Raw genomic sequence first — 16272 nt, forward strand, 5'->3', positions numbered from 1 at the left:
AATTTAAAAATCTTCTTTATTTTCTTAAATTTCATACTAAGTCAAAATAAGTCATTCTTTGAAACTTGGAAGCATACATACAAATATTTATAAGATACATAATTATTTTTATTTACATATCAAATACACAAAAAAAATAAAGAAATTCACGTTTTTTTCTAATAATTTTGATGTCAAAAAAAGAATTAGTAAATGGACAACTCAGAGTATTAAGGGTGTGTTTGGTATGATGGAAAATGTTTTCTTATTTTCTCTTATTTGTTTGTAGTTAAATATTGGGAAAATATTTTTCATTACAACTTATTTTCTTTCATTTAAGGGAAAATGACTTCCCTCATAGACACAGAGAAGTCATTTTTTGAAAAATGACAAATATGACTTAGGCCTCATCCCCACCCCTTTTCCCACCCCATCAACACTAACATTCACATTTCTAAAAAAAAATTTACATTACTCGAAAAAAAAATTTCATTGTGCTTTACTTCAATTTTTCATTGCTTGAAATAAAAAATAGTAAATCCCAAATTTTTTTCTTTTTTAATGCTCGTTGAATATATTGTTATTTCCATATGCATAGAGGAAGACTTACCTATATTACTTTTGCTAATTGTATATTTCATTTTGTTATCGATGTAGCTTATTTCACAAGGTTGAATAAGCTTGTCGTTCCGTTGTATTTCTATTAATTTTAATATCTTGAGATTGTCCTAACAAAATGTTGAAAAATATCTTCTATATTTGCTAATTAGTAGTTGATTAAATTTAGTGATTGTAATATTTTAATATTCGATATTGATATTATTTGCCATACTTAAATTAGTTCTTACAAATTATTGAGTTGCTAGAGACACTAATATACAAGTTAACAGTTAGTAATATTTTCTAAAAAATATTTTTCACTCACCAATCAAACACTAGAAGATATTTTTCTAAAAAATATTTTTAGAAAAATATCTTTTACTCACTAATCAAATACCATAAAATATTTTTCAAAAAGTACTTTTCACTCATCAACCAAACGTGAGAAAATAAGTAGAAAATCAATTTATTTTTCAGAAAATCTTTTTCTAGGAAAACATTTTTCATGAAAAATACCAAACACACCCTAAATTTGAAAAGTTTATTTGAAGTCAAGGGCCCCACCAACATCCCGATTAAATCAGCATCGCTAGATCAACCGATTAATTGATTTTCCCGCACATGTCCCCACACCCCGCCTAAAATACCCACCCCACTGTGTCTATATTTTGCTCCACACAAGTCAAATGAATGGTTTTGAAACACTATGAATTCAAGCTCAACAAATGCTTGTTCATCATCAATGGCCAACAACAGTTCAACTCCCACCGACGCATCCGGTAAGAAGGTTAGGAACCTTATACAATAACAAAATCAAGAGAAAGCTGGACTGAAGAAGAACATGACAAGTTCCTTGAAGCTCTTCAACTGTTATGTCCCTTCCTTCTTCTCTTTTTCTTCTTTTCTCAACACATGTCGATTCAGTTGCTTGTTGGTTTTGAATTAGTCACTCAGTTTCGATTTGTTTGTCTTATGATCATACTTTTAAAAATACTTGATCAATATGTAACTTATAGTACCTTTATACAGTTTCTAATTATGTAAATTTTAATTTCAATGAGTTCATATGAAAAACACACTAAAATATCCCAATTTTCCTGAGTTTCATGTATGAATTATCAAGTGTGCAGCTTTTCTATCTTAACTATCACCATCAATTATTAGTTATTACCATCTGCAGCTAGGAAAGAGAAAAATTGATAGTTCAGGTGTGTTTTGATAAATAGTTGACTTGACAGTTCAAGTATGAAACTCGAGAAAACGGTACTCTAAGTGTGTTTTGGACTCTTAACTCTCTTAAATTTGAAGATTTTATGTCCGAATTCACATGGAACATTAGTTAGTGTGATTTTTTCGTACTCTGAATCAAGTCAAACAGACTGAAACAGAGAGTGTCCTATAGTTATTGTAAGATATGCATCTATTTGTAATTATAGGTTTGTGCTCAATTGAAGCATTTAAAGGTAGATTTTTGGGAGTTATTCCGGTGTTGTGAGCAAAGGGGAGCCTTGGAGTAATCGGTAAAGTTGTTGCCATGTGACCAGGAGGCAACCTCTTATAGAAATGTAGGGTAAGACTGTGTATAGACCTTTGTGGTCCGGGTAAGATCCCTTGCATAGTGTTCCATATCAAGGTGCACATTGGCCTTGTCATGTGTCAAAGGCAAGCAATGTATTAGACCAAGGTATGCTAGAGTGATGGCAAGGCTGCCTTGGGCACTTGAGGCAATGACAGCCGCATGGCACCTGCGAGGGCATGCGTGCAGTAGTAATATGGCATGGCACTGGCATGACATCGACACTGGCGAGGCGCAGGCGATGGCATGGCACAGGCATGGACGCAGACTTGGACGCAGGCATGATCGAGGCGGAGTCGCAGCATAGGCATTGGCGTGGCCTAAGCTGTAACATGGCTAAGACAGCTTCATGGAGCAAGCAATGGCATGGCGTAGGCACAGGCGCAGACATGACATTGGCAAGGCATGATGCTGGCAAGGCGAGGCATGGCTGAGATGCTTGACAAGGCAAAGACGGAAAGACTAAGTGCTGAGAAGCTGAAAAATGACTAAGTGTTAGCATTGGCAAAATTAACTAGAAGGGCAAAGCTGCCCATGTGCTAGTTACATGGGATAGTTGTTGTATTTGAATTTTGAATGTTGTAACATGTGTATTTTCAGATAGTGGTTAGATCAGTTTTGCTATGTCATGTGAGGAGCATGCAGCCTTGTCCAATGACAGGTTGCCATTTGTCCTAAGTTGCAACTGCTATAACTGCTTGTGCAGTATTTAAATGTGCTGCAGGAAATTGTAAAGGCATCCAGAAACAGTGTGTGTTGAGTGTATGCCTTTGAAAATTTCTTGTGACACTTCCTTTGTAATTCTGAGAGAAATATAAAGGTTGGGGACGCGGTTTCTGTAAACTATTGAGTGCTTTACGTTTCTGCATTTGTGTCTAATTGCTTAGACTGAGCATTGTGTGTGTTGTGGCTGAAGTTGTGCTGTGAATGCGCGACTGCCAAGCAGCGGTGTTGCGAAAAATAGAACGCCCCTGTCTCACATAGCATCAGCTTTAGTGCACTGGACTACCCTTTTTCGGTGTTGTGAGCCAAGTAAAACTTTTTCATCTCTTTTTATTCTCTCTTACATGAGAAGAAATGTAGAAAGCTCTATAGTTGATCTGTTCTAGCATTGACTACAAATTGATTTTGATTTAGCTCCTTTGTGTTACAAATTGTTTGTATGTTTTCACGATCTTGACGGTAACTGCATCGTTTATAATCGCAGTTCAGAGAAAAAAATGCACTTTCTGAAGCTTTGTTATTTCTTCTTCATTTCGTTAGCTCAGGTTCGACCGTGATTGGAAGAAAATTGAGGATTTCGTAGGCTCAAAGACAGTAATTCAGGTATGAATTCACTTCTGTTTCATTTTTCTGATGAAGTTTCAAAGGCTTGTTTTTCTTGCTTTGTGTTTGTAGTTAATGATAGAGAATTTGCTACTTCTGTTTTATTATATGTATTTGTTATATTGTGGTGGAGCATATTGTATTTCACCACTTACTTAATACTAATAATTATATGTGATTGACTCAATCATAATCATGTACACGACAGACAATTACAGATTCTCTTTGGATATCATTTCACTAGTCAGGCGTTTGGGTATGGTTCTATTTACTTAATGCGTATTGTACATTGCCAGGTACATTTGTAAATATTTCCTTACAACTTTAAGCTCTTTGGAGTTAATTGTTGGTGTGTGACATGCGTTTACACATACCTGATATATAATCTAGAGGTGACTTATTCAATGGGAATTTATTTGGGCATGTGCTTATGTGCGCGATTTTAGTATTTCTATTAGTCCCTTTTTATTGTTCAATTTGGGGAACTTTTCATGAATTCCTTTCATTTTCTTTTGGTTCAGAGCACTTTGCATAACATAATGATGTGTTAAGAGTATATTACATATGTCCACATGGAAAATCTCTTTATACGAAACATTTGCGTAATATTCTTGGTTGCAGATTCTCAGTCATGCCCAAAAATACTTCTTGAAGGTCCAGAAGAATGGTTCAATAGCACACGTGCCACCACCTCGGCCCAAGCGTAAAGCAGCTCATCCATATCCACAGAAGGCACCAAAAAATGGTTGGTTTGCATTTTCAAAGTTGTCTTATGCCTAATTTGGTAGTTTCCAATTTCTCATATAGCTTCTTGCTTTTTTCTTGGAACTACTTTTGAGTAGTATTGGTACCGTTGCAAGCATCCATGGGTTACCCTTCTTCAATGAATTCCCTTCCACCTGGATATCCATCACGGGATGACACTTCTGTACTTATAAATTCTCCAACAGGCGGAGTAATGTCATAACAGGACGAAGACCATCTTCAAAGAATTCAGGGTGCGTAACTGACGGTAACATGTCACTTTATCTGCATACATTGTAAATCTTCTTTCTTGTTGAGGGATTTTTCTGCACTTATTTCAATGTACACATTACTGATTCAGTTGATATTGGATCAAAGGGAGCTACATTGATTGGTAACAGCAGCATCAGTGGCATTAGAGGTTCCAACAGAGTGGCGCCGAATTCTGAACTACCAGAGCAGAGCAAACTAGGTTCTGTTCCTCACGGTAAGGTTCTCTAGCTTATATTTTCGAACTTAGCCTTGCAACTCATTGCTTGAGTTGAACATTATATATGGTCTCCATACATTTCGCCTATTATGTCATAAGGTTTCTCAATTCAGCATGTGTGTGATATAGCTTTTTCGTTCTTAGTTATCCACTTGTCCAACCTCTTTATTTGGTACCACATATCAATTCATGGTGGTATGTACACCTTATGGTATTGGTTCTCTTTCCTCCAATTTTCTATTTGAGAAGCTTTTCTTCGAATTCTTTTTCTCTTTTTTGTTTGAGAGAGAAATGATAAAGCAAATTGTATTTTAGAATTTTCATAAGCTTACATCATTTTCAGATACTGAAATCATAGTATCCATTTATATTGATTCCACCCCCTTTTAAGAAAGGAAAAGGATGGGGGTGGGGTTTTGGAGCTTCCTTGCTTATAATTTTTTCTCATACCAACTTACGTTTTCCCTTTTCGTTTCTCTCTATCTTTGCTTCATCGTGGAGGGAATTTTAGCTTTTCTATGTTGATAGCTGTCTTACTTATTTTGATTTTAAGTGTTTTGTCTGTATTGAATGAAAGTGTGTTCCTGTTCTCCCATTACAGGCATACCCGACTTTGCAGAAGTCTATAACTTTATTGGGAGTGTCTTTGACCCGGACACTAGAGGTCATGTACAGAAACTGAAGGAGATGGACCCTATTAATTTTGAAACTGTGAGTTTTGGACCTATGTAAATTAAACATTTCATTTTCTTCACATGTTTATGTAAATTGATCCAGATTATGTAGGATTTACTCCTAGAATCAATGTGATGCGAGCTGCTTTTTCTAAAGTCCATGAATAAATTAGTTAAAGAATAAGCTGTTGTTTTGATTGATTATTACTTCCATTTGCACTCGGCGTGCTGGATGAACCTCCAGCAGCTGGCTGGCTGGAAGATTAGTGAACATATATTTGAAATAATATCTGTGCTAGAACATTTTCAAATGGCACTCTTCCTTTTTTAAGCAATCAACTCTCACTTGGAAGAAGAGAAAACAGCTTGTAAAATGCTCTCAGTATCGGTTGATTTCAATGTTTTTTTTTTCTTTTGTTGAGAATAGGAACATACGATGATTTCAATGCTTCTGCTATGTAAAGATGATGTAATTATTTCCATAATGTGTTTGTTGTTGGTTTTGTACATGAATTCATTTTTCTGAAATCTTAAGTTGCAATTGGGCAGAATTCTCGCCATCAAGCAATAGAGGGAACAGATATCAAAGGGTAGGATCATCACTGAATTTAGTTAGGCTGCATTACATTTTTTTATTGTAACACTTTCTAAACAAGCCGAAAGAAGAAGAAGAAATGTTAGTATCTGTGAACAATATATATGAACTCTAGATAGGGGACCTTTTACTTCAATTATGTTCAGCCAGATATTTGTTTCAACATCTAGAGGAATGTGTCGATGTATTCCTTTCCCCTCTCACCTTCCCTATTTTAATTTCTTCTATCTTGCCTTGTAGAAATTTAATTGGTGGATTCGTGAATTATGCTCATCTGTTTTCTCTGGACTTGCAGGTTTTGTTGTTGATGCGAAACCTTACAATGAACTTGGCTAGTCCTGACTTTGAGCCCATTGTGAGTGTGCTCCTTTCACTATACCCTGAATGAATGTTTTCATCGATGTAGCCTACTTTTTTATTTTTCTTGTTTCATTTAAAGCAAGCTTTTACATGAAGATGAGAATCTTTATTCATTTCAGATATTCATCACATTTGTGTATAAATGATTGAAAGGCAGGACAAGAACAGAGTTTATCTCAGCCAGTGTTCTCATGTGGTCTTGCGTAGATGTTAACCAGATTACCTATCCTATGAGGCGGCTATCGTCCTAGTGTGTCATATGACAAAATTTCTCCATCCCTCAGTTTACCTCCTGGTCTAAATTCCCGAACCTGAATATATCATTCTTTGTTACATTATATTCCGAGTCGAGGGTGTATAGGAAACAGCTTCTTCTTGCCTCCAAGGCAGGGTTAAGGTCTACAACACTCTACCCTCCGCAGATCCCATTTATGGGATTACACTAGATATGCTGTTATTATTGTAAATTTGCTGCTTTCCAGTATGTTAGAAAAAGCGCTTGAAATTCATTGGGTCCTGGGCTGTTGAGTCCCTATATGCATTTCCCATCCTTAACTTAGGCAAAAGGGTTGGTTTTATAAGGAAATTGCTGTCGTTATCTGTCAGCTTGTGTCCAATACTAAATATTTGCATCAGCACCAGCTACCCTGGCCATGTAAAGAACTTTTGTCCTTCGCATGATCCTACAGCAATCTGGAATCTTCACACCATTGTCCATTAGTTTTCAACATTGAAATATTAGCCCACCTCCCATTAAGATTTGAGAGGGGGAAAACTGTTTTATTACCATAAAAAATCGATTTGGATTCTGCGTCTGCTGTTCAACAGCTATTATATCTCTTCAAGTTCTAAAAGGACTATTGGAGGTAGTTCAAATGGATGGAATGCTATTGATGAATCAAACACAAAATATTGATTGCTACTTGTAAATGCTTGCTCTTAATCTAGTTAGATCATGTGTCAAAACAATCCAATGCCAGGATTCGGGGGTTGAGGGCCAGCTTACGTGATGACACGCTTACCTTACAATATGTAGGTAGAGGGCTCAAACCCAGGAAAGTTGCATAACCTAGCTTTCCCCTCACTCATCCCTCCCTTTACGTATCAAGGAAAGAACGTGTGACTATTTAAAAAGAATGCCTTACCGTATTGCATATGGATAACTTTGATTAATTTATTATACCCGTGCTTCTAGAAAATCTCCTATTGGAGATATTCGTCACTTGTTTCTCTTTTTCATCTTGCCCTTTTTTATGCAGAAAAATGTATTGTCAACGTATGATCTCAATACAAAAGTTGTGGGTCTTCCTACAGGTGGTGCTGTCAGTAACCACAATGATCTATCATGTCAGACAATATGATAGAAACTATAATCATTATAGTCAGTATCTTTACCTAGCTCATTTTTCAAAATTTTCTGTTATTCCGTGGTCATACTAAGAGAGTTAGTTCTCTTTTTCAGTATATTTGTTGGTAGGACTCTCCAATGGTGCCATATCTGTGCTCTTTGCTTTAAGAGCGGGAAAAATTCTTCATCTCTTTGGAATGAGTCTCAGAGTCGTGGCACGGATAAGAGCATCTTCCTCTGCTTTCTTCTTGATGCTCAGTGGTCGCTGAAGATGTTTCTTTTTAAAGTCGACCTTCTCTTGGTGAGAAGTGTGCCTAAACCTTGGCAGCTCTGGTTTTCTTTTTCTGCCTTGAAATGTATATCCCCTCAATTTTGTGTAGTGTAATATTTGGAGTTTGTAAAACTTGTAGCTTTAGTAGGAATAATAAGAAGGAAAATATTCTTTGTACCTTATTGCCTTTTGAAGTATGGATTCAGGACAACGCACTGAGGCTGTGCATATGATAAATGGCCAAACTGTTGCATTATGAGATTCAAGTCTAGCTATTATTAGTCTTTTTGTTTGTTGTGTGCTAGCATTGGTATTTGTGAACCTCTTTCACCGAAAAATGAATTGTATATATAATTTTAGTATTATTTTTCATGTATAATATAAAATTATTTTTCATGTATAATAATTGATGTTGAATTTTCTTGATTTTACGCCAGTTCCTAGTATTAGTAATGCAGGATGTAATTGCTTTGTTTCCATTAAACTTCAAGTGAAATATTTCAGTAGTGATCTCAAGGTGTACTATGAAGTGAGGATTATCGAGTCTTCAACTTCAACTCACAACTTGCATCTTTCAAAATAAGTTCTTCCAAGTTCATGTTAAGTGCGTCTTCTGTACTCGAGCAAAACTTCGTCAACTTCAATTCTATTGATTTTCTTCGATTCTGCAAATGTTGTGCAAAAAACATTTACACGGCATAAACCGAGGGGACAAATGCGCAGATAATCGATTCTCAAACCACTATTTAAGTGATAGCCTTGGTGTATTAATTTGGAAGTTTAGTCACTTCGAGATCACCTTCAGACGTGTGATAGAAATTGCAAAAATTTATGCTTGAAGTGTGGAAGCAAACTTTCATCTTCGCTACAAGTTTGGCTTGCCAAGCCTAAAACTCGAGACATTTTTTTGTGTGACATTGCATACATATTTTTGAAAGTGAAAGTAATTCCCTAAAGTTTTACGTTACCAATCTTCATCACTGTTAATGTTCCCAATTTTTTTTTTTAATTTTCTGATAAAGTAAGTGGTATTAATAGCAGCATCAAGAAGATGCAGGAATTACAAGACATGGTATTTGAGTTTACAGAAAATCTCTGGCTAACTATACACACAGTCAGAACTAGGGATTAAAAAAGTTATGAAGTTGTTCTGCATTAACAGCAGGATACAAGTTGGACCAACTAAACAAATTGGCAATACACCTAGCCTTCAAAATGTCTAAAGCAGGTGACTCCCCATCAAAACATTTTCTATTATTTGTTGGGTGTGCGAAAACATTCTCATATTAGTGGCTGAAAAAAGTCTCATACTGGTGGCTGAAAAGACTAAAAAACTACATATACTTAGTGGCTGAAAAAAGTCTCATACTGGTGGCTGAAAAGACTGAAAGTATATGATCTCGTAATGGCGTAAGGCCTTTTGAGGGAAACCTTGTGGGATTGGCTCAAAGTAGACAATATCACACCATGTAAGAGGGTCTTTGAATTGGCTGAGTCTGACAATTTGGTGTCAGAACCGAATTCAATCAGTTAGTTTCAATAGCTAATATGACTCTAAGGAAGACTTTCGTTGAGAATAATTTTGAATCTATTAAGGAGCTGCTTGTTGATTCAGATTGTTTGCATCATGTGTTCTAATAGTGACTTATCTTCTACATATGATTCTATTGGAAGTGGAGTTTTCTATATACTATGTTGGGATCTACTGTTGCAGATGTTGCTACAGTTTTTGACATTAGATTTATCTGATTTTGGCGTCACTAATTTGTGACATAAGCCCATTGGGATTTTTTGGAGGTGGAGCAAAATTGCAACGTCAGTTAGATTTAGGACAAGGTGGAGATTTGTTAAATATGACCTAAATTAATTATATGCGAAGGGCTAATCTTGTAGCCAAGGTATTTCAACTTGGATCCAAAGAATAAAATCTTTTATTCTTTTTATCATACTTGGGGATCAAGAACTTAACTTATAAATATTGGTCTTGTTTCTTCATTTCAACTGTTCCATTTTCTTAGAAACTGATATCGAGTGTTCTAATTTGTAATAGAGAGTTTTGTATATATCCGGAAGGGGAGGCTTGGAGTAACTGGTAAAGTTGCCTCCATGTGATCTGGAGGTCATGGGTTCAAGCATTGGAAACAGTCTCTGGTAGAAATGCAAGGTAAAGTTACGTATGATACACCCTTGTGGTGGGGCCCTTCCCCGGACATCGCTCATAGCGGTAGATTTAGTCCACCGGGCTGCCTTTTTTTAGTTTTGTATATATCCGATAGAGTAGTGTTCGAAAACACTTCGTGTGAACCTCTTTTGCGAGTGAATCGTGAGGTTATTCTCTTGGGATCATTTTGTGTAAAAAAAAAGACACAGTGTATGGAAATTTTCTCACTCTGTCTATTTCTTGCCAATCACATTTATTTATGCAAACTAAAGAATCTTCTCTTTTAAGCTAAACAATGAAACAAAAAAGTACTAAAAATAAAGGAACCTTCTATTCTAAGTTGGCCATGCTGCTGAAAATGTTTATTTCGGCCCACATGTTTATTTCGTCTAACATCCCCCCTCAAGTTGGAGGAGACAGAAGTGGAAACCCAACTTGCACAAATTCTGATGGTGACAAGGTCCAGTAAGAGATTTGGTGAAGATGTCAGCGAGTTGATCCTTAGATGGAACAAAAGAGAGGGATATCAAGCCTGAGAGATATTGTTGACGAACAAAGTGGCAGTCAAGCTCGACATGCTTCATTCTGATACGAGTACGATCATGGCGTTGGACACATTTTGAGTATTTTTGAAGATCACCTAAAAGGGTACACAATCCCAAGTGTGAAGAAGGCCCAAACCCGCCCTTAAAGTGCACTCAATAAGCGGTTTGGAGCCTATTAATGAAAGGGTCCTTTAGTCTTTGGTCTCTTATTTTGTAATGTAATATAACTAGAACATTATAGAGTTTCTAGTTCTTTAGTTGATTATTATTATTGAAAGAACACTTCTCTTAGAGTGAGAGAGAGTTCAACCGAAACTAGGGCATTGCACAAGTGTGAAATCATTTGTGTGTTGCATTTTTCTTGATAAGTTGGTGCTGGGTGGTGGACGCCTCTCTTGTGTCAATTGTAAGAGATAGGTGATAATTGTGTGTAGTGTTAAGGGTTCAAGAGTGAAATAAGCTCTTGGGTTCTTAGGATTATACCATCCATTTGTCTATCTTTCTATCTTTATTTTGTTGTAACCATTGGTAGTGTCTTGTATTGTAACCCATATTGTTCTTGTTGTTATAATGTTGTTGTTTTTCATCCTATTATTGTTAATATAGTTTGGGATTGTTGGTTGCCGATAGGTGTTAAACACCTTATTCTCTTGTGTTCTTGTTGTTGTTCTTGAATCTGAGTGTGGTCAGCAAAGAGATCCACGGTTTCTTGACTAGTGAACTATTTTGATGCGTGATTTTTGTGTCTTCCTTGGTTATTCTTGTATCATTTGGTATCAAAGCAAAGTTTAATTTTGTTTCAACAAAATCAATCTTTGGATTGTGATCTTAAAAATAAAAAAAAATGAAAAAGAAGAAAAAAGAAAAAAAGTTACTGTTCACGTTTTTAGGGTCTTTCAAAAAACTTAATTTTTGTGTGTTTTGTGTGTTTCTAGTGTTAGATCCTTGTTCCCTAACACCATTAGAGTCTAGAAATTGAAAATCCCAATATAAAAGAAGTGTCAAAATCGAAAATCCCCTAAAAAGATACTAAACCCATTTTTGATCCTAGGTCAAATTTTAAGTTTTTAATTTTATATTTTTCTTATGTTTTTAGTATTAGATTTGTGTTCTCTAACACTATAGGAGTGTAGGGTTAAAATTTGAGCTAAATTGGAGGTTATTTGAGCCATCCACCATTGTTGAGCTTGAGTTTGAAGAAACTTGAAGGTGGGATCTCATTGTGAGAGGTTGTTTAGAACTAACATGTGTTTTATTTTGTAGGATTTGTATTGTATTATTATGTGTGACGTTGTGGACTGATTGGGTGTCTTGTTGGACCGTAACTTGAAGGATTATTTTCGGTACAACCACAATGGAACCCGAGGCTTCAAATGCTCAAACAATGGACAATAATGCCATCAATCTCATTTTGGCTCGCCTTAAAACTATGTCCCGAGATGTGGTTAGGTTGAATGTGGGCCTTGAGAAATTAGATACAAATGTGGCATTAATGAGTGGGAGATTAGAACGTGTGGAAAAACAAATGAGTCGACCTTCTACCCCTCAAAACAATTCCCCAACTAATACTCCCGAGACCTTGCACCAAATGTTATATCCACCAATTGCCACAAATCCAACTAATCTTTACTCCCGAAGCGGAGAATAAGATAGACCAAACCATCTTCCACTTCACCAAGTCCAATAAGAAGGACTTGGAGCCCAAATATCACCACCAAACCCGAACCCTCTCATCCAAACTCCACTTGGCCAAAGACCTCATTATCCAAATACAATCCCGTCACTACAAGCTCCACTTAACCCAAATAGACCCATCCATGTTGAGAGCTATGGTAGGGGAGGATAATATGATGGTTATAGGCTGTATAATGATGTTTACTTGAGGGAAAAAATGAGAGGTAGACATGGAGAGTTAGGCCGAGAGGTGAGAAATGGCCATCCAAACCGAGATGTAGGTCTCAATTCCATCAAAGTGAGCCTTCCCGTTTTCAAAGGTGAGAGTGGTCCTGAAATACCTTGCATGGGAGTCGTCTTGTGATAAGATCTTCAAACTTAATGATCTTACTAAAGAAAAGAAAAGTTGCTAAGCTATAGCTCACTTCGAATGGTATGCTAATACATGGTGGGAGTATGTTAAACGGTTTGAGAATGAGATGATTGGGGGACAATCTCCTCCTTGGTTTCGGTTGAAGAACCTTATGCGGTAAAGATACTTACCTGAGACATAGATATGAGCTCCTTGCCAAATTGTACAATTTAAGGCAAGGGAGCAAGAGTGTCATGGCTTACTACGACGAATTCCAAGTTGAAACTAGATCACCGGGGAGAACAAGTGAGTCATGACATCGTGTGCTTCAAAGTCGGGTTGAACAAGAACATCTCCACTCGCATGACACTTCATAAGTTCGACACCATTGATGGCATCTTCCAGCATTGAAGGTTGAAAGGAAGCTTAAAGAGAGATCATTATGGTTGTCCAAACCAAGAGCACCAAGGCTGCCTCAAAATAGTCCACTAGGTATGAAGGTAAACCAATTTTCACTTCCAATTCCAAGGGATTTAAATGCTTCAAATCCTAAGGGTGGGGGCACAAGGCTAGTGAGTACCCAAACCGGAGGAACGTGATCCTAAGAGAGAGAAAATTGTACTATCTTGGGGAAGAAGTAGTAATTGAATAGGCTAAGGTTGTTGGAAATCCTCAATATGGATAGCAAGAAAAGGTTAAAATGCAAGGCGAGGAAGATGTAGAAGATGTGTGGCCGTGTGAAGGAGATTGCGAATTGCCATTGTAAAAGAGGCGAGGTCGTGAATTTAAGGGCAAATTCATCTCAAGATGGATAGGATGATACAAGTACGATCATGATCTTAGACACTTTTTGAGAATTTTTAACTATCACCTAAAAGGCTGCACAAGCCCACGTGTGAAGAAGGCCCAAACTCGCCCCTAAAGTGCACTCAATGAACGGTTTGGATACCATTAATGAAAGGGCCCTTTAGTTTTTTGTCTCTTATTTTGTAATGTAATATAAGTAGAACATTATAGGTTTTCTAGTTATTTAGTTGATTATTATTATTGAAAGAACACTTCTCTTAGAGTTAGAGAGAGTCTAATCGAAACTAGGGCATTGCACAAGTATGGAATCATTTGTGTGTTGCATTTTTCTTGATACGTTGGTGCTTGGGCGGTGGATGCCTTTCTTGTGTCAATTGTAAGAGATAGGTGATAATTGTGTGTAATGTTAAGGGTTCAAGAGTGGAATAACCTTTTAGGTTCTTAGGATTATACCATCCATTTGTCTATCTTTCTATTTTTATTTTGTTGTAACCATTGGTAGTGTCTTATATTGTAACCCGTATTGTTCTTGTTGTTATAATGTTGTTGTTCTTCATCCTATTATTGTTAATATAGTTTGGGATTGTTGTCTGCCAATAGGTGTTAAATACCTTATTCTCTTGTGTTCTTGTCGTTGTTCTTGAATCCGAGTGTGGTCATAAAAAAGGTCCACGATTTCTTGACTGGTGGACTGTTTTGATATGTGATTTTTATGTCTTCCTTGGTCATTCTTGTACCACGTTCGCTCATGGAAAACTAGATTTCAAGCTATATATAAGGCTGCTTGACTGTCAGAGTAAATTGGAACAGGAATTGGTGGAGGGATTATTAGATCGGTGAGTAATCTCGTTAACCAAGTCAATTCAGAAACCAATCATCACATTTAGCGATATTCTTATTCTGCGGATGAAAAAGAAACAGAGGATTGCTTCTTTGATTTCCAAGAAATTGGTAAACCATCCAAGCTGATGAAAAACCCACTAATCGATCGGTGTGTAGTCCGAAAAGAAGCCCGGTCGGCATCGCAGTAGGCATGAAGAGAAAAGGATGAAGAAGAATTAAGGAATATCCCCTGATTTGAGTAAGTTCTCAAGTAACTGATCATTCTCAAGACTGCTTTGTAATGGTCAAGACTAGGGTGCTGCATATACTGACTAAGGGTCAATACAACAAAGCATAGATCTGGTCTCGTATGAATTAAATAATTGATCTTTCCAATGAGATGTCTATAAAGTCTGGGATTTGACATGAGATTGGTTGAGTTTGCAGAAAATTTCACTGTAGGATCCATCAGAGAGGAATGTAACGCCTCGAGATCCCATCCCGAGACGTCACACGGTGATTATGGACCCGAAGGACTACAAGCTAATCCTTTTTTGATATCTGTACCTGTACATTACATAATATCTAAAAAAATATGGAAACTTGCCATAAGGTTCAACACGTCTATATATACTCAAAACTGAAAACTGAATACTAATACATCCGTCTGAAAAGCCTCTAACTATCTGAACTGTGGAGTTGATGGGACATGTCCCCAACTAAATTCATCAACAGAAAATAAACTAAGTCTGAAATAATAGTAGTAAAATAAGACTCGTCCTCGAAAGAAGAGGACTCACTGCTACTGCTACTGCTGCTGACTGGGACCAAACTGCTGAGGATAAATTGGATCCTGTGCATCTGAACCTATGGTGTCAAATAAAACACCATAGCGCAAATGCGTCAGTACAAAAATGTACCGAGTATGTAGACGGGGTAGGCTAATGCAAGGGTCCATGCATGCATAATATCTAAACTGAATAATCATGAAAATGCCGCATGAGAACACATACATGAATGCACAGAACATGAACAAAATTATCGTAACTCTAGATACTGAAACTCAGATACCACTTTACTGTAGACTGAACTCACTATTGATATTGAGATACTGAATCACTGACTCATCTGATACAGATAACTGAGGATCTGGATGTGCTTACATTAATGACTGAATTCTTGGACTTACTCCTTTCAACTGACAAGATTAGAGATCAACCTTTCTAACAGATGATTTCAGAAGCTTTGTCAATGATAAGAAATATGATTATATCTGAATATGACAACAAGAATACTCAATAGAAATTTGATACTATGATCAAGGCTTTCTGACAATATATCTCTGAATAAATATCAAATAACTGTATGTGAGACCAAGTCTATCTGATGGGATGACCCATAAATCAATGGAACTATCTGAGTTTCTCACAATGATAGATGACTGTATCTGACAGTCATGATTTCTGAAGACTGATTCTGAAATTGAGACTGAATATGAAACTGAAACTATGAGAAGTAGTCATTTAACTGACATGCCCCGACCGACCATAGGTGGGGTCCAACCCGTGCCCCAGTTGGAAGGGTGTCATTACCGCGCCACTGGTAAAGACAACTCTATGTGACCCTCATTTAGCAGGTCCTCAAATGAAAACCGTAGAGCCCTCATCTAGCAGGTCAAGCTACCTCATCTACCCTTATCTAGCAGGTATGATGTCTCTTATCCACCCTCAACTAACAGGTGTGATGTCTTAACCTAAGCTGGCTACGTATTTCTGGAGTACAAGGATTGCTTCTAAGAATCACACCCTCTACTAGTAGGTGATTTCCCATCCTTGAGCTCACTCAGTGCTAGTTTCTACTCCCAACTGAAAGACTCAGAACGGAATTCTCAACTGAACACTGGTTGAACTAAATTTGACACTGATCATATTACTCAAAACGTCTGACT

The 16272-nt window shown here is 36.9% G+C and overlaps 1 pseudogene; it reads left to right on the forward strand.

Moving 5' to 3' along the window:
* Positions 1–1241: 1241 nt before the first annotated feature.
* The window catches only part of LOC107843519, an 18617-nt pseudogene continuing 3586 nt past the window's right edge, over positions 1242–16272 (forward strand).

This window comes from Capsicum annuum, chromosome 10 (genome assembly GCF_002878395.1).
Source record: "Capsicum annuum cultivar UCD-10X-F1 chromosome 10, UCD10Xv1.1, whole genome shotgun sequence".
Classification (NCBI taxonomy): Eukaryota; Viridiplantae; Streptophyta; class Magnoliopsida; order Solanales; family Solanaceae; genus Capsicum; species Capsicum annuum.